At 50.0% G+C, this 21931-nt stretch overlaps 1 protein-coding gene and 1 non-coding gene across 2 annotated transcripts in view; one reads left to right on the top strand and one right to left on the bottom strand.

Moving 5' to 3' along the window:
* Sorcs2 (sortilin related VPS10 domain containing receptor 2) overlaps positions 1-21931 on the bottom strand; it is a 224583-nt gene that overhangs the window by 71262 nt on the left and 131390 nt on the right. The gene's annotated exons all lie outside the window — the stretch shown is intronic.
* On the top strand, positions 19119-19225 carry LOC114613115. The gene has a single exon (XR_003710133.1). It is a non-coding gene; the product is annotated as a U6 spliceosomal RNA (small nuclear RNA).

Here is a 21931-nt window from a genome sequence, read left to right as displayed (position 1 = left end):
CTTTCCCTCATCAACCATTAATGAAGAAAATTCCTCACAGGCCATTCTTGTAGTGGACTCTTTCTTAATTGTGGTTCTCTCTTCTCAAGCTGATGAAAAAGGAGGACAGCCACATATAAAGGGTGGTAGGTAGATATACAGATAAAAGCATGTGCACGCACGTGCACACACACTCTTCTGTGTGCTATGCAACTGTTATCTGAGAGTTAATATTGGAATAAGAAACCAGTATTCACCTTGGCCAGCTATCAAGGGAATCAGGACTAGCTGGCAAATTACAGCCAACAGATTGAGATAGCTTGTGACTTAAATACTAGTCAATACATTCAGACATTGTGGAAAAACAGGGACATGACCGCCCGTCTTCCTGATGGAGCACACTCATCACGGGGACATTACATGGGAACATGGTCATCGGGGACAGGCGCAGGACCTCAAGAGGAGGACATCATAAATTTAGGGTAAGCTCAGCAGTAGTGTTCTAATAAGAGGGGATAAGGGCACAGAGATGGTTGCACTGGCTGCTGGATACATGGTGCTAGAAGAGGCAGAGAACAATGATTCCCTAGACATCCAGGAGTGGAATCCAGGACATCATCCCTTGGATGCCCAGCCCCACCCTGAGAGAGCATCCCATACTTAGCCCCTGCCATACCCCTGCCCGGCTGTGGCAGGAGTTCTGCCCAGGGGGAGGGGGAGCCATTTGGCTTATGTTCCTACAACACAAATTCGATTCTGCTGGAGGCAGATTCCCAAGGGGCTCACAGGAGTGGGTTATTTGGGAGACTCTGGCGGCTTGGTCTTGGAGCATCTGGGGTGACAACAAGCCCATGGCTGGATGAGCCCCCCAGCTCCTATGTAGCTCTCAAACCAGCAGATGAATCTCCATGGCTGGGATGGTCTGTGGCTCCACACTGTGTTCTGCCTCATCAAAGCTTCCCAAGGAGAAGTCACCCTGGAACCCAGCTTTGTGGTGGCCAAGGACTCTCAGGAAACCCTGCTGTGAAGCCTTCCCTGGGCACTGGGAGGCCACCTGACCCACCGTCTTTTAAAGCTCCTTAATGCTGTTGAATCCCCATGGACACCAGCTCCTTTGGGCTGCTTGGGACTCTGCTCTACATCACGGACTAGTCAAGGAAGTTAGCTGAGATGCTGATGCCACACTGAGGGTCGCAGGAGGGCTTCAGAGGTGAAAGGGAGGTTGTAGGAAGGGAGCTGGCCACAGGGAATACTGGTTCTTTATTCCAAGCCAGACTTCCCTTTCACCTCTCACAAGCCAGACCTCAGGGTCAGTGGGCCAGGTCAGCTGGGAAAGTGACCCCACCACACAGCATGCAGACATTGGGTACCAGAGCCATTTGACTCTGCCTCACTGAAGTACATTAGGGCAGGGATGACAGAGGACTGGCTCTCTGCCATGAACTTTCCAGTCCTTGTCTACTGTCTACTCTCTGATGGGAAGCTGGGACCCCTGGCATCAGACCCCAGAAACTCCCCAAGCTGTTCATAGTTGCAGAAACAGTCCACTTACACAGGCTGTGCCTTGGGCCCCTGATCTGGCCTCCCCGCCTCCCACTTGGACTGTGACCTCTGGTGCAATCATAGCTGACGTGTAGTCACTTTCCTCCTCATGTGTGCAGACACAGGTCCTCAGCAGACCTCCCTCACTCTGGGCCGCTCCATGGTGTAACTGTGCTGTATTCACAGAACTCTAAAAGGGAATTCTCATCTCCTCTCATCTGTGCTTGCTAGATGTGGAAACAGGTACAGGGAAGGGACCCAGATGTCACATTCACATTGTTCATCAGGAAGGAGCCAAGGTCAAGATCTAAGCAGCTGACACACTCTGCAGGGTGTTATAGTAGGAAGGATACTCTGCTGGGCCAGGAGCTGGGGTGGGGCTGACTGGGGACCAGCATAGTTGAGGAGCATAGTTGAGGAATGGTTTGGGGCACTGAGAGTAGCCTCTGTCTGGATACTGCAGTGATGACCTTTTAGAGGTCAAGCTTATCTGAAGAGGGCAATGATGGGCCCATGAGGCTCAGTGGACTGCACAGAACACTTGCTCTGCTCTAAGTGAGCTGACGATAACCCCATAACGCTTTCTTCCCAAGGAAATTCAATGAGCTTCCTGGGAACATTAGTTTCCTTCTGCATGAAGCCCACTATCTCTGTTCATGAAGGCCTGGGAGGGACTCTCTGTAACAGGGACAAAGATATGTCGTCTGAGATGAGCCTGCAGGTGAGAAGGAGCAGGAGTAACTCAGGGGAGGGGCTGCAGAGTGGAATGAAGAAAGGATAAAGGGTGGGGAATCCTGGTGATTCCCTGTGTCACAGTGACTGAGTTATAAGAAGTGTGTGGCGCTTTGCAGTGGCAAGTGTGTGCCGGTAAGCAGGCTTAAGTAGCAAGCTAGGATTGCAAATTTTCCTCAAATAAACTTATTTGTAGTGGTTCCAGGCATCCACCTGACTAATATCATCCAAACACCACACTGGGCTCAGGTGTCATTGGTCTCCTGGTTCTGTCCCAGGACCTCATAGCAGACACACAAGGTTAGATGTCAGGTCTCACTGGTTCCTGTTGGGGACATTTTAGGTTCCTCGCCCTGCTTTGATGATGTGGCAGTGGAAAGGCACATGGATTGGTTCCTGCAGGTGTCCCTCCTGGAAGGCTCGCTGCTGAGTTTCCTATAACAGCCTGTGATCTAGCAAATACCACTGCAATGGCATTTGCTAGAAGATCCTAGAGGGAGGCACTGTCTTCAGGACACTGTGGTGCCTGTGCCCTGGCTGGCGGGTGACCCTCAGGCCCCTTTGCTGTGGCCTGCTCTGCTGTTCTTTGTAGTGGGATTGTATCCTGCCTCCCCTAGGGTGAAGCAGCTCGGCAGTGATGGAATTCTGCACTACGACAGGCCTCTCCTCCCCTGCTATTTACTTAATCATTCAGTTATATCATCAGGGGATCATGAATATTTATTTTATACTTTGCATTGTAATTCATAAACTGTTTTGCTCAGAGCATCCAGCTGTAGCTCTCAGGAACTTTTGGCTCCCTTGTCCTTCCTTAGATAGTCCAAACTATGTGTTGACACCTGGACAAGAAGGAAAAAAGACACAAGCCACCCAGAAATCCTATTTGGCTCACCTGCCCACTTGACATCGCTTTCTCCACCCCAGGCCCCAGATGCACACCTGGTTTGGCCAATCCTGTGCTCAGAACCCACGTGCTTCTCATTAAGGCTCTTTCCCATAATGCATTTGACACTGCAACTGCTTGCTATGGGCCTCCTGGTTGAAGTTCATGCTCTGAGCTACTCCTATGACAGGGGTGGGTGGGCTTGGCAACTGGTCCATCCTCAGTGGATGGGGAATAGAATGTATGCATGAATAAGGGGATGTCAGGCCCACCTCCACCTGGACTCCCATGGGATCCTGTTTGTTTTTCTCTTTGGGAGAACATTCTCATGAATATTCAAGTAGCCTAGAGGCCAACAGCCAGAGTCTCATTCACTTCTTCCTCCTCGTGGCTCCCAGTAGCATGCATCAGTGAAGGCTCATTCATTCATTCAGTCATTCTTCTATGGCTGCTGAATTATGAGCAGGAAGGGGCCTTCTCTGAGGAGGGGCACACAGGTAGCTATCCCTTGAATGGGTAGATTTGATTGGCAAACCAGGGTAGTGACGTGATGGACAGAGTTTCCAAGAGCAGGGTCCCTGGCCCAGCTCCCCTCTCCACGCCAGGCTCCTGTATCAGCCACCTCAACTCTGTGCTTCTATGATAGACTGAGACAGTAGAAACCTCGCCTTTCTGGGTGTGTGTTGCTTCCTACATGGATGCAGAGGAGGATGGAGATAGCCCAACTCAGCCACTGGTGACTGAGACACTGGCCTTGAGCTTCCACCATGATTCAGGACCACATATCAAACGAAAATAGTTCTCTTCAAATGTTCTGAGTGCAAACTCCCAGGAGGAAAGCCCTACCTGCAGGTGGCCCCACACCAGCCAACCTATGGGTGGGAACAGGGCCTTCCTCCCACATCTGATTATCAAACAGTTTCTGTCCACAGAGACTCTCTCTCCTAAAGCCCTCCCTGGTACAGAGTCAGAGCAGCTCCTTGACCCTCACCCAGAATGGCCTGCACCATGTGGCTGTTTGTGCTCCCTAGGGAAGCTTCCCCTCAGTCTGGCAAAGCTGCGTCTATCTGCTATAGCTATATCCCAGCCTAGACAACTCCAACTGACACTAGTAGGTGTTGTGACTTCATTACTGATTAAGAGCTCTGGGCTCAGGCCACCATACCCTGAAGTGCGTCCAGGCCTCTGCCTAGGTGACCCTGAGGTGAATGCCAAGAACCCAGCAAGCTCACGGAGGGAGGTCTATTTTCAGCCTTATGCCTGGGAGAGTGAGCCAGGAAAGAAGAAAGTGCTGACAAGGATGAGAGTCCTGGGGCAAAACGCAAATCAATTAGCAGCTCCTGGGTGGAGGCGGGCAGATTGCAGTTCCAAATTGAGAGGCAGACTCTATTTCCAACGGGGTATTTTTACTACTTACTATTCTGGGGGAGACATATGGTACCTGAGCTAGGTTCTGGGGGCCCATGAGGCTGAGCTTCTTGAAATCAGAGGCAACATGTTGAAACATGCTGCGGAAATATCTGATATACTCATTTGACTGATGGCTGGGCCTGACCCCTAGGAAAGGCTGGTCAGCTTCAGCGCCCAGCACAGGGTCAGAGCTATGGGACAGGGAATGGCATATGGAGCACTCACAGCATACCTACCAAGGATCTGTGATTGCCTTCATTTCTCTAAGGGGATGCTGGGACCAGAGAGGCCAAGGCCTGGTGTATGGCGCTCACTTGGCTGCGCCAACTTCTTTCCCTTCATGTTCCCCTGCACCACCCAACTAAAGCTAATGCCAAAGCCAATGCCAAAGCCAATGCCAAGGCCAAGGGCATGATTGCATCTGGAAGGCAACTAGCAAGCATCAAGGGTCTTGATACAGCAGAAGATTCTATAAAAGCCTTTCTTCCTACCCCAATGGCCAGAAATGGCTCCCCAGAAGTCTACAAGCCATCAAAATGCTGGGAATGGATTTCTGACTGCATGAAGCTCCCTGGACCTTTCTCCACCCTGGTCACTCACTGTCAGTGCACACATGTCCTGAGCCCCTATTGCAACAAACCCCTCCTCCAAGGTGCCTCTGTTCTCAAGGCCCACAGAGACAGAGAGAGGACCTCTGTGTTCTGGAGCACAGACTGTAAGTGCTCCAGCTGCCCTGCTGCAGGAGACAGATAGCTTCTATGGAAAGTCAGTGCAGCCACATACAAAGAAAGGGCTTGGGGCCAGCTCCTGGCAGAGGTGGGGCACACTGGGTGGGACCTGCGCTCCATCCTTGTTCCCTTGGCCATATCAGGAATCCTGACTGTTTTAAGGTCTACATGTCTTCTCCTGGCCTTCAGATTCTGTCCGGTCTCCTTTCTGTCTACAGTGGCCCATGGGATACTGGTTTGGACCTCCTAGTCTGATGTGCCTGTGGCCATTTCCCTCCAAGGCATCTTGTGGCTTCCCTGACCACCAGGTGCTGGATGTCACTTCCCTGGTCCACTTCCTGCCATGAAGCTTTCAGTCCATCTCTTCCAAAAGGTAATGCTAACTCCCGGCCTGCCCCAGTGACACACATCAGACTTCAACCACTTACACAAGGCTTACAGAAAACAAAAGAAAGTAAACGTCATCTTTGCTTGCCAGAGCTCTGCCTGGCAGCCCCACGGACCTTCCTTCCTGTCTCTCCATTATGTATATATGTGTGTGCCTCTCTCTCTCTCTCTCTCTCTCTCTCTCTCTCTCTCTCTCTCTCTCTCTCTCTCTGTGTGTGTGTGTGTGTGTGTGTGTGCCTCTCTCTGTGTATGTGTGTGTGTGTTTGTGTTGGGGGGTTCTGCCAGCATAAGCCTCAAGACTAGTATCACCTGTTTGCTGAGCTCCCTACCCCGTCATGTTCCTGGCCAGCCAGCCAGACCCAGCTGGGAATCCAGGAAGCTTGATTTTGACTGTTGGAGAAGCAGACAGTGGAGACTAACAGAGGTACCGCCCCCAGATCTGAAATTAGAACCTGCCTGAGCCTCATCTGGACCTGAGTGAGTCATGAGGAATGAGAATTCTCCAGCCCAGTGCCTTTTTTTTTTTTTTTAATGTTCCAAGACTTGCAGATGGGTGCTTAGCATCCTCTGGAGAGATCTCTGGAATTGCAGGAGTGGTCATCTGTTTGGCCACCTTTGAGATACAGTGTGCCTAAGATGCAGCCTTAGGTACACCAGAGGATGGGGCCCGTAGGAGCCAGGTGGGTTAGCTAAATGAGACTCAGACAAAGGCAGAACACTGGAGAGGGTGGATGGGTGCTAACAATGCTTTGCAGTTGGGGTTCAGTGGCTTGGGTAGGGAATGAGTTGACATGAGCCACACAGAATGCTCTGACTTGCTGGCATGGGCAGATGTAGACGGTGGTGTCATTCACAAAAATGTGGACATGAGGCAGGATGACTGGTTTGGGAAGATGATTGGCAATCAGTCTGGGCCACTAAGGTTCCTGAGACATACCCAGTGGAGAGCTTCTCAGGGTATGGATGGTAGGAAGCTGATCTGGAGGCAGGCATCTGGGGACTACATGCCTACATTTGGGGCTGGGATTCAGATGTGGCTTGGCTTATTTCGGGGAACGTCATTTGAAGTGTGCTCTCTCAGCTGTTTTGAAATGAGATCGTGTAACATGGAAAAGAACTGGCCTGGATGCCACCCCATCCTCTTACCATCATGACACACTGGAGCTGACTAAAAGCAGGCTCACTCGTCTCCCATAGATTCTCTGGGCTGGCCCATGGCTAACAGTGCCTCCAACATCCTTCCCTGGACCAGCACAGGGTGAGAAGACAACTGGGAAAATGGATAGCAGGTTCCATCCTTCTAAACCTCTGTCCTATGACCTTGATTCCAGCCTATGACAGTCATCCTAACATGTAACCATCACCTCAGACCATCCAGGCCTTCACTCTAGCTGTCCTATCTACCATGTATGGAAGCCTATGGGTCCCAGTATTAGAGTCCTTTCCCATGTCTACTGTAGTTTCTGATCAAGGCCTGATGATAAAAAGATCTAAAATCATACATGCAGTCAAAGGTCAGGATTTAGTCCATTCCCTTCTTGCTTGCTGAACAATGCACACTTCACCCGACCTTTCCCTATAGAGCCCATCCTGATGTCTCTGACTTTTCATCTTGACCTACAAGATCCAAGACTTGGCTGCCTCATGACAATCAGCTCTTCCAGCAGTGCAAGCTTGCTGTGAGCTAGAGAATTCATTCCCGCATCAAGGTGACAAGATGGAAATATGTGTTGGGACAGGATGCAGATGACACCTGTTCACAGCATGATTTCCAAGAGCTTTGAGGTCTCATTGTGCAGAATACATCAGAACAGAATCAGAGCAGCCTCACCTGCCCAGCTGGCAGCTGCTGTACTTTCTTAGAATTTTACCAGGAATGCTGTAAGATAGAAGAGTGCTCAGAACAGCACTTGGTACACAAATCTAATGACCTGAGTTCGATTCCTGGGACCACAGTGGAAGGAAAGAATCAACCAAGTTGTTCTGTGACCTCTACATGTGTGTAGTGGTATACATGTACTCACCCGAGCATCCCAGTAATAAACAAACAAACAAACAAACAAACAAATTCATCAGGAGCCAGCAGACTACAGCAAGACTGTTCATCTAGAAGCAGGAACACATTGGCTGGGTGCCCCAACTTGCCTTATTTGATATAATAGTTACTTTTCTATTGGTATAATCAACACCATAACCAAGGCATCTTGGAGAAGAAAGAGTTTATGGTTCCAGAAGGTTAGAGTCCGTGATTGCCATCAGGTATGGCCACAGGAGCAAGAAGCTGAGGGCTCACATCCTGAACTACAAAGCAGAGAGTGTGAACCAAAAATGGCACAAGTCATTAAACCCCCAAGCCCACTCCGCTGACACACTTCCTTCAGCAAGCTCATACCTCCTAAGCCTTCTCAAACAGTGTTATCAACAGAGGACAAAGTATTCAAATATCTAAATCTCTGTGGGGGTGGGCTGGGTTGAGGTACAGGGTGGAATCTCACTGAAGCCAGCAAATCTGCAGAGGGGTTACTTCAAAGCTTATGAAGGAGAGGAGGGTGAGAACTGGGCCCACGGGTAGTGATTGACAGGATGCAGGATACTGGAGTTGTGGCGACACAGGATTTCTATTATTTATCTACACCAGCACCATGTGGGACCATCACAGTGACCAGGAGAGCAACCTCCCCCTGCCAAGCCTGTCTTAATTCATCCTGTCTTAATGCAGGATGCATTCATAAACACAAGCCTTAGTCTTTTATAACAGCCTGGGTGGGAAAATGCCCTTGTTTCTCTTTCAGACAGAGAAGCAGTAGCCTGGAGGAGGAAATGACTTGCTCAGGGCCACACAGCCATATGCTCTCACACAGACACATGGCTAGCTCTACTTGTATGGTAGCCATCCTGCCTCTGCGCTAACACTTAGGCTGATGAGCACTCAGCGCTGATTTAGTAAAACAGCCACTCAAACACAATCACAGAATTGATTGTCAGCTAAGGGCTGGTTCAGCTTTAATTACTGACTTGACAATTGCTGAAATGCCAAGAAACATCCCCGGGCACACTTGTAAACTGAAAGGAAGAGGCATGCCTTTCCCTTGGCCAGGGGCTGCCTTGAAACCTGGCACCTGATCAATAATCATCGAAGAAGGCAGGCATATTTCAGAAGACATAAAAACAACCCACCACCCACATTCTACAACCTTGATTTATGGCTAATCTTGTCAATAACATGAAACTGGAGGCTGGGGTATTGTTGAGACCTCTGTTCTCTGAGGGGCTGTGCGTGGAGGCCCTGGAGGGAATGCGGTTTAATTGCGTTTGTTTGCCTGTCTGAAGGCATTTCGCAGACAATGCAAAGAAACCTATTCGCCTGGGCAGTGTGCGGAGGATAGTGAATTCTCTGGAGTGACTGTGTTTGCAAGACTGTCTTTTATCAGGACAGTTGTGTTAACTGTGTAAGATTAGATCAGTGAGCAATTTGTTCATTCATCTGCCCTAATTGAACAGCAGAAGGCAAGGGACTGCATGGCAGCACCATTCGTCGTGTTCTGGCTTTGCAGGGCTGGCTGCACCTGGGTAATGGTGGCACGGTGGGAATGATGGGGCCCCTAAGACATTCTCATCAAATATTCACGAACCAGAGGCTATGGTGTCATGGTCACCACTAGTCCAGGGGTGAGGCAGTCCAAAGTGCTGCCTCAGCTAGAGTGAGAGGCCATTCTGGTCATTGTCCCTGGAGGCGAATGATGAAAGCCGCAGAGCCAGTTGGCTTGCATGTCCACTTAGGGACTGTTGGTCATCTGGTCAGAGAACCCAGAGAGGATAGAGCCGAATGGCCTACTCTGCAGCTTCCTGTTGTCCCGCACCACAGCTTCCTGTTGTTCCCTACCACAACTTCCTGTTGTTCCATACCACAGCTTCCTGTTGTCCTTCACCAAAACTTCCTGTTGTTCCTCACTGCAGCTTCCTGTTTGGCTGTTTGCCCTCACTGCAGCTTCCTGTTGTTCCTCACTGCAGCTTCCTGTTTGGCTGTTTGCCCTCACTGTAGCTTCCTGTTGTCCCTCACTGTAGCTTCCTATTGCTCTTCACTGCAGCTTCCTATTTGGCCCTCATGGCAGCTTCCTGTTTGGCCCTTACTGTAGCTCTCTGTTTTGCCTTTTCCTTGGTTTCCTGTTAGGCCCTGACTATAGCTTCCTGTTAGTTCCTTATCCTGTTGCCTCTTACTGCAGTTTCCTGTCCAACCAACTGCTACAATTTCCCATTTTCCTGTTTGGTTCTTACCATAACTTCCTCATAGACACACACACACACACACACACACACACACACACACACACTCACACACTCACCCGCCTCCTGGGGCTTCTTGGTTGGTTCTTAAAGCAGCAATGTAGAGCAGAGAAGAACCTTACACAGGAAATCACAGTCTCCAGCCATAGTCAATACTGAGTGACATGGCAGTGGCACATTGATTACTCAGCACAGACAACACAGGTGACAAAATAATCAGACTTGGATTAACACTTACTGTGTATTAGGTCCCGAAGAAACCTAGGCCCAATGGCTAACTGGGGTGCCCATTGACATCAAAGCTGGCTGCCAGTCTCTCAGCACAAGTATGTGTTATAGAGTCCTGGCTCCTCTTAGCTCTCCTCACCCCTGCCCCTACCTTAAACCTTACAGCTCCCCGAGCTTCACTTTCCTTCCCTCCAGCTTCTGATCTTTATATAACTCAGCCATTTTGGCCATGTGCTTTCTCTGTTCTGCTCTTGGCTTCATTCTTGGTCCTCTGCTTGGCCCAGGCTCCAGGTTTCATTTCTTGCCCCTCTCTCATCTTTTCCTCTCTTGCTGTCTCCCTCCCTCTCTGATCTCATGGCCATGTTCAATCTGGACTCTACCAGATGCCTCTGTCTGTTCTTTCCCTCATATCTACACTAAAACTCGTCTCTTCAACCTTAGTCCTGTCCTCAGGTTCACTCACTGTGTACCGGGTCACGACAGAATGCTTTCTGTGTCTTTTAAATGACTCTCTTTTGAAGTGAGCCAGTCCTTGCAGATGTTCAGATAAGTGTCTCGAAGGCTTGGTCCCTCCCCTGTGTAGAAGTGGTGGAACCTGAGGGGAGGCTAGTGGAGGAAGGTCACTTGGGGGTGTGATCTAGAAGGGGACATGACTCAGGCCCCTTCCTTGACATTTTCTCTCTACTTCCCGGCCATCGTGGGGTCAGCAGGTCCCCTCTGTCACAAGCTCCTACCATGGTACACTGAGTAGGAACAGGTGTAGAGCAGCAGATCCAGTGGGGCATGGACCGCTGGACTGTGAGCCACAGAAACTTTCCCTTAAGAAAACAGTGATTTCAAGTTGCAGCCTGACTTTTGGCTACTTTGTGGGTTCTATTTTCTTCCCTTCCCCACCCCTCTTCTTTCACTGTTTCAACGTCCTCGCCCTAGGTAGGAGATAAAAAATGGATAGAGAAGAGGAGGCGAAATTATCGTTAGACGACTCCCTGCTGACTAGGGGCAGCGAGCTCCTTGGGGAAAGCTTGATCTTAAGCATCAGGATATCTAATTTATTTTTTTCATCTCTTCACACTTGACTACTTGACAAATCACAACTAACAGCGTCCAGCCACCAACCAGCCTACCGGCCCCTCTACTGGGGCTCTAGCACCTGCTCTAAAGTCCCCAGAATTCCAAACATCATACAATTGTAGAAACTATCTGCATCTGCCAAAACACACACACACACACACACACACACACACACACACACACACACCAAACACCACCAACAAAACATGCCTCTGCTCAAGCATTAGGCAAACCTTAGTCAACATCTATGGACAGTCTGAAGCAGCCCCATATCCCCACACCTGGAATTAAAACAAAACATGTTCTCATAACATTTCTGTTTTTTTTTTCTTTTTACAGAAACCAAAATTCTCACTACATCAACTCCCTCAAGACAGCAATGCACAGGTCCCAGAGACACCAGCTCCAATCCCAGCCACACAGTACCTAGTCACATGCTTCCAGGAGGTAAGTGAGGAGGCAGTAACGCTAACACCCATCCTGTAGAGATGGGAAAGGATGTACACTGGGTGACTTCAAGCCCTTTGTGTCCAAGCTTACCTGAGCTAGAGAGTATGTTCAGCCCAAATCCCTGGCTTCACAAAGCACAGGCTGGCTTGTGATAGGCACTGACGAGACAGGCAGAAACAAGCAACTGTGGCCTCAGAGGAGGACTTATCCCCCACTGTCAGGAAGTGCTTTAGCAAAACCTAAAGAGGGTGGGTGGGCCAGGAGATCCATCCAGCAAGGTGATGAGGAGGCCACGGAGGGTGAGGAGGACAAGGCCTCCTGAGCCATGGAGAAGATGGAAGAGACAGGCCTGAGCCTACTGGGAGGAACTGTGGAGAGGTTCCAGGTTGGCTGTGTGACAGGGAAGCATCAAGCCAGTGGCCTGGAGTCCTCTCTATGGCAAAGGCAGGGAAGGAGGCAGAGAGATGGTAGACAGAGATGGGACAGGGACAGAAATGGACAATGCTACAGGCCAGTCAGATCAGGACAGGGCAGTATTACAGAAAGCTCAAATATAGTGAGGATGGGAGATACAACTGACTTTCTATATGCATCACTATGCCCAGGCCTTATCAGTGGTGGGGTGTGGCCTTTCCGAGTCCCATTAAAAGTGGCTGGGTGTGGTCTCTGAGCCCCATTATCAGTGGTGGGTTACGGTCCCTCTGAGCTCTGTTGTCAGTGGTGGGGTGTGGTGTCTCAGAGTCCACTGAATATTAATGGTAGGTTATTGATGCCTCTAGGCATTAGTCAGTAGTGGTATATTCTGTATATTAATACCCAGATGGGGTTTTAGTAACGGCAATCATGGGTTGTCTATGTCTCTGATCTCCAGTGGTTATAAATGGTGTTCATAGAAAGGGATGGTGTGACTTCTAACGTTATCTTATAGTCCTTGAACATGGCTGTGGCGGCGGCCATGTTTTTTATCAGTTCCTTCCCACGCTTCTAATTGGGAATGCAATGATGAATGATATCATTAGCGCTTTCAAGGAGAGGGGCCCTGGAGGGGATTTTCCCAGGGTACCCAGCCACTCGGTGGGGAGACCACAAGACAGAGCTAACTGAATAGATGGCTTGTCCTGATAGAAAAGGTGCTTACTGTCCTGTACCCAGAGCCCTCCCAGTGGTAGTCTGGCCACTGTCTCTCCAACAGGCAAAAAATAGAGGACAAGGCAGGGCTTAGGTAAGAAACAGGTAAGGTAAGATGGTTCCTGCCTTCTCCAAAGCCCAGTGACACCTAAGCTAGCTCACAGCTGAGTTGGAGAGCTAGAGCTAGCCTGGGGCAAGCTGGACCACATATTTTATGATGCTGATATCATCATCCATAACCCTGAGCTTTGCTTGAATACTCCTGGTGATGGGAGGCTTCCTACCTCTGCCCGAAAGTCTTTCCATAACTGTCTCATCCCAGCAGAGAAAGAGCTTTCTAGGCAGCAGACCTGAGCTGAACTCTGGCTCTGTATGTACATGTAACCTGGAATCAGTTCAGTGACCCATGGGAGCCTCAACGTAACTCTTGGAAAGCAAGAAGACACTGGGCAGTCTCTCTTCTGTCTCTTCTGCCTCCTGGGCTTCAGCTTTGAAGCCTGGCAAGGAATATACTGGTTCCTTCCTAACTGAGGGTGCTCTGGGCACCTCTCTGGAGGACCCCAGGGAAGAAGGACTAGGCTTCAGGGCAGGGTTACTACTCTTGACCAGAATGCCATTTAAGTCAATCCCAAACATGCTAATTACAACTCACAGGAATGCTATGACATCAGGAAGATGTGATGGTTTGTGGAACTTGGATGCATCAGCCACACTAACACACCGAGGACAGAGTGGCAGGTGTAATTCGTGTTACCCGATGTCTGACCACTTCACCACATCCATTCTTGGTCCCTCCTGAGATGCAGCACCTCATGATCTCCATTTTCCAGAGAGGTTAGTACTCTTCCCTGAGAGTGTCCAGCTCCATGACAGTGGCTAAGCAAGTGACAGAGATGCCCAGAAAGCAGCGTTTCCAGCCCCAAGCTCTGTTGCAGCCACATTGCTTGCCTTTGATCTGATTTATTGATTGTGTGCCTCTGTAAGATTTTGTTCAGCAAAAGATCTTTGCAATTCAGGAAAAACATCTTCTGCACATTTGAATTAATCATTACTGCTCTAGTGCGTGCACAGCGCGCGTGCGCGCACACACACATACACACTGGTGTGGGCACAAATACATAGGGGTCCAAATGCAGGCCAGAGTAACAGGTAGGTACTAGGAGGACCTGTTAATGGTGCTTTTAGTCAGTTCCACATAAGACCCTTCCCTGGCCAGGCTCTATCTAGTATTCTGCTGACATCACACAGGGCCTGGTCACAGCTAGTGCCAGCAAAACTTCCATCAACTGCTTAGGAGTCCCCTTCCTATGGACAGCAGTGGATGGTGTCACAGCTGATGGGGACAGATTCATGCCTCTGATTTACCATGTGGATGCCAGCTCTCAGCTATGGTGGCTTTGGACAGTAGACTGAATTAAGGGGCAACAGGAAGGGGACGGGTACTCAGTGAGGCCTGGAATAATTAGACACAGGAGACTGACCTGGCTGGCTGCTCATTTGGGAGATAGGAATGTATATGCCATGGACCTGGCCCTTCACTCATGAACTCCCAGCCCTGGCCTCAGCTTAGATTCTAAACAAGGCAAAGAACACTCACTGATAACTCACAGGCCTGCAGCAAGAACCACAGATTCCAGGATCACACACAGGCCCAGATGATAGTAGACACCTGCCACCCGATGGGGACGATGTGGGCAGAACACAGCACACATTCAGGGACAGGGAGAAGGACAACACCAGCCTTTGCATAAGGGCATGTGGCACAGCTTCCTGTGTTGACTTTGGGAAGTGGTCACAGAAGCAGACAATAATGTCACAAGAAGGAGACCCCAAGATGCCAGTGGGCCACCAGATGAAGATGCCATGAGACAGCTTGGAATCTGAAGGGGCAGTGGGTCTGGGCAGCCCTGGCATGTTAAGTGGTATCAGAAGTGATGATGGAGAGATGAAAAAGGAGAGGAAAAGTGGGGGTATAGAAGCTCCCCTGTTCATCCCCAGGAATCCCTGGGTGGGCGGGAAGCAAGAGTGAGAAGGTAAGGCAGCTGAGGGGGCTGCTAGGTAACACTGAGGAAGCCCAGTCACAGATGAGGAAATACCAGAGGCACAGAAACCTGCATGGGGGAGCTGGAGCCTGATTTTAGTGGACCTCAGTTTCAGAGCAAATGTCCTCTTCTTTGACACCCTCAGCTCCCGTACGTCGTCAGTGGTCAACCCAAATGGACCTGCTCCATGTCCCATCTCACCCCCTGTTTATGTCCAGTCCCCGTCATTGTCCCCAGCAGTTCTCGCTCCTCAGCTTCAGAACTTTCTCTTCTTCCGGACATTGGTTTCAGAGGCTCCCTGGTCTGATGGTTCTGGGGCTAGAGAACAGATTATACTCACTCCACTGCTGCTTGCCTAGAAACTAGGTATAGGAGGAGTTGTCCAAAGGCTAAAGACTTGCTGCATCATTGTGGATGAAGGGATGCACATGAGTGTGTGGGTGAGAGATAGATATCAGTGAGTCGATGAATACAGAGATGGATGGCACATAGCACACACATGATGGATGGACTGATGAATGAATATATTCATACAAATATACACATATACACATATACATACATACACACACACACACACATATATATATATGTGGTATGTGGGGGGGGACATGTACACGTAAGTACTCATATGAGTGAATAGGAACACATGGATAAGACAGTCAACTGGCTTCAGGGGTTAAGTGATGAGTAGATGGACAGGTGGATGGATGGATGTGTGTATGTATGTATGTATGTATGTATGGATGGATGAGTGAATACGTAGATAAATGGACAGTGAGTAGATGGGTGAGTGGATGTGTGGATAGGTGGAAAGGTAAAGGAGTGGATGGGCAGATGGATAGAAGGGTGATGGATGAGAGGTGAAATGAGTGGACAGGTAAAGAGTGAATGGGGAGACGGGTGGTTAGATGGTAGGCAGTTGGGTGGATGGATATGTAGCTGGGTTCAAAGATGAATGGATGGGTGGATGAGTACATGAGTTGGTGGGTGGAAGAACAGATGAGTAGGTGAGTAAAAAGATGTGTGTGTGTGTGTGTGTGTGTGTGTGTGTGTGTGTGTGTGTGTGTAAAATGGAAAGGAAGGTGAGTAAGTTGATGAATTGGCAGAACATAAGGTTTATCATCAAATATTCCAAGTTTCGTTGTGGCTCCTGTTCACTAGCTGCCATTCCAGGCACTGCTGGTCCTTGTCACTGGACTCCAGCTTCTCATCATTGCTGAGTGGGTCATACGAGGGCCCCAGGCAAGGCACAGGGAGCCCGGAGTGCTGCGAACCACTGTGGAGTTCGCTTGCCAGAAATCACATCCAAAATGCACATTGAAGAAACATAATTTCCACATGGCTGGTTTTAAGACCAAGTAATTAAATGGTTTTACAGTCGGTTTTTAAAACAAGCTCTTTGAGTTATGAGCATAAAGCATGTCTCCATCATGTCCAAGTTGCTCGGCCTAGAGATTTCCAGCACAGTGGGTTTTATAATTAGGTTGCACTTCAGCTCCATCATGGATGAGGCCACTTTGTAGAACTCATTTTGTGGCCTGATGTGACATAATTAGACATAGAAGTTCTCAATGAGGGCTTTACCTGGGGTCGTCTTATAGGAAGCTGGAGGGCACCTGGAGCTGAGGCTGTGAGGGAGAGCATCTAGGGAGACATTACTCTCAGCATGGAAAGGAAAGGCCCGGGATGCTTCTAGGTGGAAGCCATCCTCTCCCTGTGTAACTGGGTGATGTGCCATGACCTCTGCCACTGAGCTTGAAGGCTGCTGGCAGACTCCATCCCCAAAACATGATCTCAGAGGCTGGAGCCTAGGGGAAGCCGGGCTGCCAGCCAATAGGGCGGCCAGTTGGATAAAAAATTTTCAGCAAATGAACAAACGCTTAGTATAAATATACGTATGATATTTGAGACACAGTAAGAATAGTCCATTGCTTTTGTGAAATTCAAATTTAACTCTGTTTTTTTCTTTTCTAAACTTTTTGTCATGTTGCACTTTGAGTCTCTGAAGTGAGTTCAGAGCCCATAGCTCCCTTGTGGCCAGTGTGAAGCCAACCGTGGCTCCTCATTACCTATGATAAGTGGCGGGCATTCTGACGGGAGAATTTGGGTCTGAGGAGCGCCAAGGGGCCTGCCAGTCCCTCAGGAAAAGAAAGGGGGAGCTTTGTGCCAGCGTCAGTGAGCATGGAGAGCCATTTGGGAAGTCACTTTATTGAAGTTGCAGGCAGTGTAGAAGAGGGAAGTGTGGACAAAGGGACACCACCAGCAGCCTGTCTGTGGAGCAGTGGTGACCTGGGCTTGGTCAGGGTAGGGGCTTGGCCTGCGCCTCATCTGACTTTAAGAATGTGTCCTCCCTTCCCACCTTTCCAGGGCTGAAGCTGGGAACTTCAGGACCCTGCCATGGGTCATTCTGTCCCAGTCTTGGCTTCTTTTGTCACTCTCATCCTGGGCCCTCAAGGCTAGGATAGACTGGTATGGCGAATGCACATGATAGAACCCGGAAGCACGGACATGCTGTGGCTGTCGGATGGATCACACCACCACACGTGCCTATTTTACGCCAGGCTAGACTCCTGGCAAGCTCTGCTGGAAGCTGTAGGTGTGCTGGGGACAAGAACCCTTGGTCCCACATGGGCATCCTCCATACACATGGGGACAGCTTAGTCAGAGGCCTGTCCTGGAGGCAGCAGTGGATGCTCACCTGGACATGGAGTGGAGATTTGGGGGCAGGGTTGTTGTCCTCCTTCGCTGTCCTTGTGTCTCCTCTCCGTTCTCTCCCACCTAAGCTTCAGTTCTTCTGCTCTGTGGCCAACCACCATAAACCCATCTGGATTCCTGTCCTGTCCTGTCTGGTTGATCTCACCATTTCATGATACAGCTCCCAGTGCCTCTGCCCACAGCACTCAGCTTAACCTCGAACTCCTCTCCCTCCCATGTGCCAAATGCGTCACCATTATCTCTCAGCTCTCCATGGCTATGCCCCACGACAAAGCCACAAGAGTCGCTTATGTGCTTTTGTGTTAAACTCCTTGTTCCTGAACACAACAAGTAACAGGCCCATGAATAGAGGCCAGGACCAAGGATGAGACCAGAGTCTTTCTCCTGCCACAGGGGTTCCCTGGAGCACAGGTGCCCACTGTGTGCTCAGAAAGCTGCTTCTGGAAGATTCTTGGTACCATGTTTCAGTCCAGGGGTCATGGAGCTTCCAACCTGATTTCAGATCCACCACTCCTCAGTGGCAGCCAGAGTCACAAGGGAGATGTTCAGGCCGCCAGGCCACATACAGGTGCTAAATTAACCTCTGCCTCGCTTCCCTGTGCCATGGAGGACCATGACTCTTTTTTATTTTCTTCATAAAATCATTCAAACCATTTTTAGCTTGTGGTCACAGGGACTGGACAGTGAGCAAAACCATGTGTGCACCATGCCCAGGCCACTTCCAGAGGGGACTCTGATGATGGGTTCATATTCACAGGACAATTAAAATCATGACAGGACTCGAAGGAGAGCAGCCCTCCGCCCCATGTGAACTGAAGCTACTCCAAGGGTGTGGGGTAAGCTTGTGGTGGAGGAGAGAGACATGCAGGTACCCCCTAGACCTTTCAACCATGCAGAATTAGGACTCTCTGTACCCTGGACAGCTTCATCTACACCTGGAAGACGGAGCAAACTGCACCTCAGTTACACTGGCTCCAGGTGGTTCACACAGGCCACCATGTCTGTGGTGGTGGGGGGATTCCTCTGAAATACTATCCCACTGTAGTGGGAAATTTTCCCCTCAAGTTGGGAGGAGCTAAGGTGGGAAGAGTAAGGAGAGGAAGAGGAAGAGGAAGAGGATGAAGAAGAGAGGGAGAGAGGACTGAAGAGAGGGGAACATGGCAGCAGCAGATGTGCACGTGTTTCTAGCAGTCTAAGGTAGTTGTAATATCTAGGTTGGGTATTGGGTAACACCTCTAAGTGTGTGGGCATCTTGATATTGAGCATTACCAAACTATAAAGCCTTTGGTTAATCTTTAAACATTAGAGTCTCATTTCTACTGGGTACCATGTGGATAGCAGGATGGTCTGGGCTCAGCCTAGCTTTGTGGAGACAGTGTGGAAGATTGGCAGAGCCATCTCCCAAGCTGGCGTCTCGTGGGTGGCAGTGCCGGTGTCTCTGGCCACCTGAGCTGGTGGCTGAGCCTAGCGGTGGTGGCGTATCCTCAGGCCTAGGCTAGTTGGGAAGATGGCGGCTGATTAAGAACAAGCAAGATAGTGCTCACTTCGGCAGCACATATACTAAAATTGGAATGATACAGAGAAGATTAGCATGGCCCCTGTGCAAGGATGAAAAAAAAAAAAAAGAACAAGCAAGATCGGGTGTCGACGTTTTAAAATATTACCGCAACATCCCACCCCTTAGTGAGCCTTCATTTTTCACAGTCCTGGTAGCTGCCAGCTACCCACCACTTCCTACACGTGGACACTTGGAAGGCTGCTTGTTGTGAAGTTCAGTTCTACTGTGTGTGGTAGATGGCGCTTCTCCTCTCTCTTCCCTGCAAGCACATGTGGTTGAAGCCTGGGGGCATCCTTATGAACTTCTGGGAACTCAGTGAAGGAGGGAAGCCCTAGGTCCCAATCTTGTGCTTTGTGGGGGAGGGTGTCACCACCCACTACCACTTCTGGATTCTTCACCACTAAGTAAGGAGCTGTCTTCCCCCGACCCCAACTCCCATGGTTCCAGCTGCCAGGCTAGGTATCAGGGTTGTCACGTCCTTGCATGGCAGTCCCTCAGAATCAACCTTTCTTGCTTTCTGGGTTCTAAACCCTCTGAGAGGCTGACAGAAGAGTCAGTCTACTATCTCTGACAATGAGCAGTAGACAGCTCTGCTGCTTTGCCATAGTTTTTGAGGCACTTGTGTACTGCCCACCTGTGTACACTTTACCTGTGCACACCCCACCTGTGTACACCCCACCTGTGTACACCCCACCTGTGTACACCCCCACCCATCTACACTCTACCCGTGTACACCCCACCTGTGTACACTCTACCCGTGCACACCCCACCTGTGTACACTCTACCCCCAGTGAAAATGTATGGTCCAGAGTGAGGACAGGAGACACAGTCTCCTGACGTGAAGACCATAGCTTCTGTAGAATACAGCCCTGTACCCCCCTCCTTTGTCCCTTGCCAATGTCCTCATTTAATTGGCAGAATGATGCAATGTACCTTGGGAACATATACACAGGGATGGGTGTCATGGTGGGTGTGGCATCTAAAAGTCATGTCCTCACAATTTCCCAGGCTAGTTCCCAACCGCCTTCCCTGGCAACATCTGAAAGTCAGTCTCTTGATGCTGGTTAGAGTTCTAAAAATTGCCTCTGACACTGTGAGCTCTGCTTAGCATGTCTACAAATGCGCCTGGGTCGGAGGAGGTCCAGAGCAGGTGTTAGCGAGCTAATCACCACCTCACAGTTACAAAGCAGCAGCCTGCAGGCCGCTGTGGTCATGGACTCACTAGTGCCAAGACAAGAGCCAAGGGAGGGAGGGAAGGACAGCACCCACTGCAGCAACATGAATCCAGACGCGAAGACCAGGGCTTGCTTGTGACACTGGCTCAGAGAGCTGGAAGGACTCTGTGTGACAGACTGAGGGAACTAAGAAACACAGAGCCAGCCACCATGAGAAGCCACTGAGCCTCTTCTGAACTCAGCCCTCTCATCTTCCACAGCACATCACGGGGCTGCTTCTGTTCTCTCTCCTAGGAGCCCTCCTTTGCTGCTACTTTGCCCAACACTGTCAACATGTTACTTATATGCTAGGTTGTAGGCCAAGGACACAGAGCAGGACATGATCCCTGTCATTCAGGAAGCTCAACTTGCAAAGTTACAAAGACCAGGGGCAGCCAGGAGGGAAGAGGCTGCAGAGGTTGGGGCATGGGAAGAGTTGGAGAGGGAATGTCTGAATTGAAAGCACTACCTGGAGGAGGTGGCAGCAGAGATGAAATACTACCAAGACCTTTCCCAGAGCAGGGAGAGTGTAGCAGGCTGAGGCACTGGCGGTGTGAAGGGCAGATCTCTGATGGCTCCAGACTTTGCTTCTCCCCTTCCTGCTTGTTATTCTCAAGAACACAGAACATGCTGAGCTAAGGGGTACCAGCAAAACCAGACCACTCTATTCCAGCTGGCCTGAGGACAAGTTCATCTCAAAGTCTACAGTGGGGAACCCAGGCTTCCTGGGGTACTTGCTGAGAGACAGGGGCCATGAGGGGTACCAGCTGGGACTCTATCTACCCTGGGTAGCTTTCTATAGGCAAGACCTAGCTGCAATGGGGCCCAGCTTCTGTTGCTCCAGGTTGCCTTTCTAACTCATCATCATCATCATTATCATCATCATCATCACCATCATCACCATCATCATCATCATCTGCTTATGAGGACTGGGAGTGTGGCTCAGCTGGTAGAGTGCTTGTCCAGCTTACAGCAAGCCCTGGGTTAGATTCCCAGTGCTACATAAACCAGGCATGGTGAAGGATACAGTCCTAGTACTTGGGAGTGAGAGACAGGGTAGATCAGAGACGTTCACAGATATCATCTGCTACAGAGAAGGTGCAAGGCTAGTTTGGGCTACATGAGATCCTGTCTCAAAACAAGGAAACAGAAACTGCTAACGGGACGTGAGCATCAGTGCATTCTAGCTTCCTGAGTTCAGGGCCATTTGGGCTGTGAGGCTGGACCATGGAACCAATTCCCAGGCTTGAAGGCTACATGTGCCAAATACTGTAATTTACAGAAATGCCAATGTGGGGTCCGTGGTGGGGTGCTGCCTCTTATTTCCAACAAAGAAAATTAAGATTCCATATCTCTAGCCACGGAATCATAAGAAAAGGGCTGTGCAAATATTCCCAGAGCAGGGAGGCGCAACAAGAGGGCGGGGCTTCTGGAAGAGGCCTCACTTGGGAGGCACAGGGCAGAAGGGGCGGGAGGAGCTAAGGAGGGTGCGAAAGGGGCAGAGCCGGCGGGTTCTGGACAGGGTGGTGTGTGTGTGTGTGTGTGTGTGTGTGTGTGTGTGTGTGTGTGTGTGTGTG

This window comes from Grammomys surdaster, unplaced genomic scaffold (assembly GCF_004785775.1).
Source record: "Grammomys surdaster isolate TR1022 unplaced genomic scaffold, NIH_TR_1.0 126187, whole genome shotgun sequence".
Classification (NCBI taxonomy): Eukaryota; Metazoa; Chordata; class Mammalia; order Rodentia; family Muridae; genus Grammomys; species Grammomys surdaster.
This window is presented reverse-complemented; position numbering and strand designations above follow the sequence as displayed.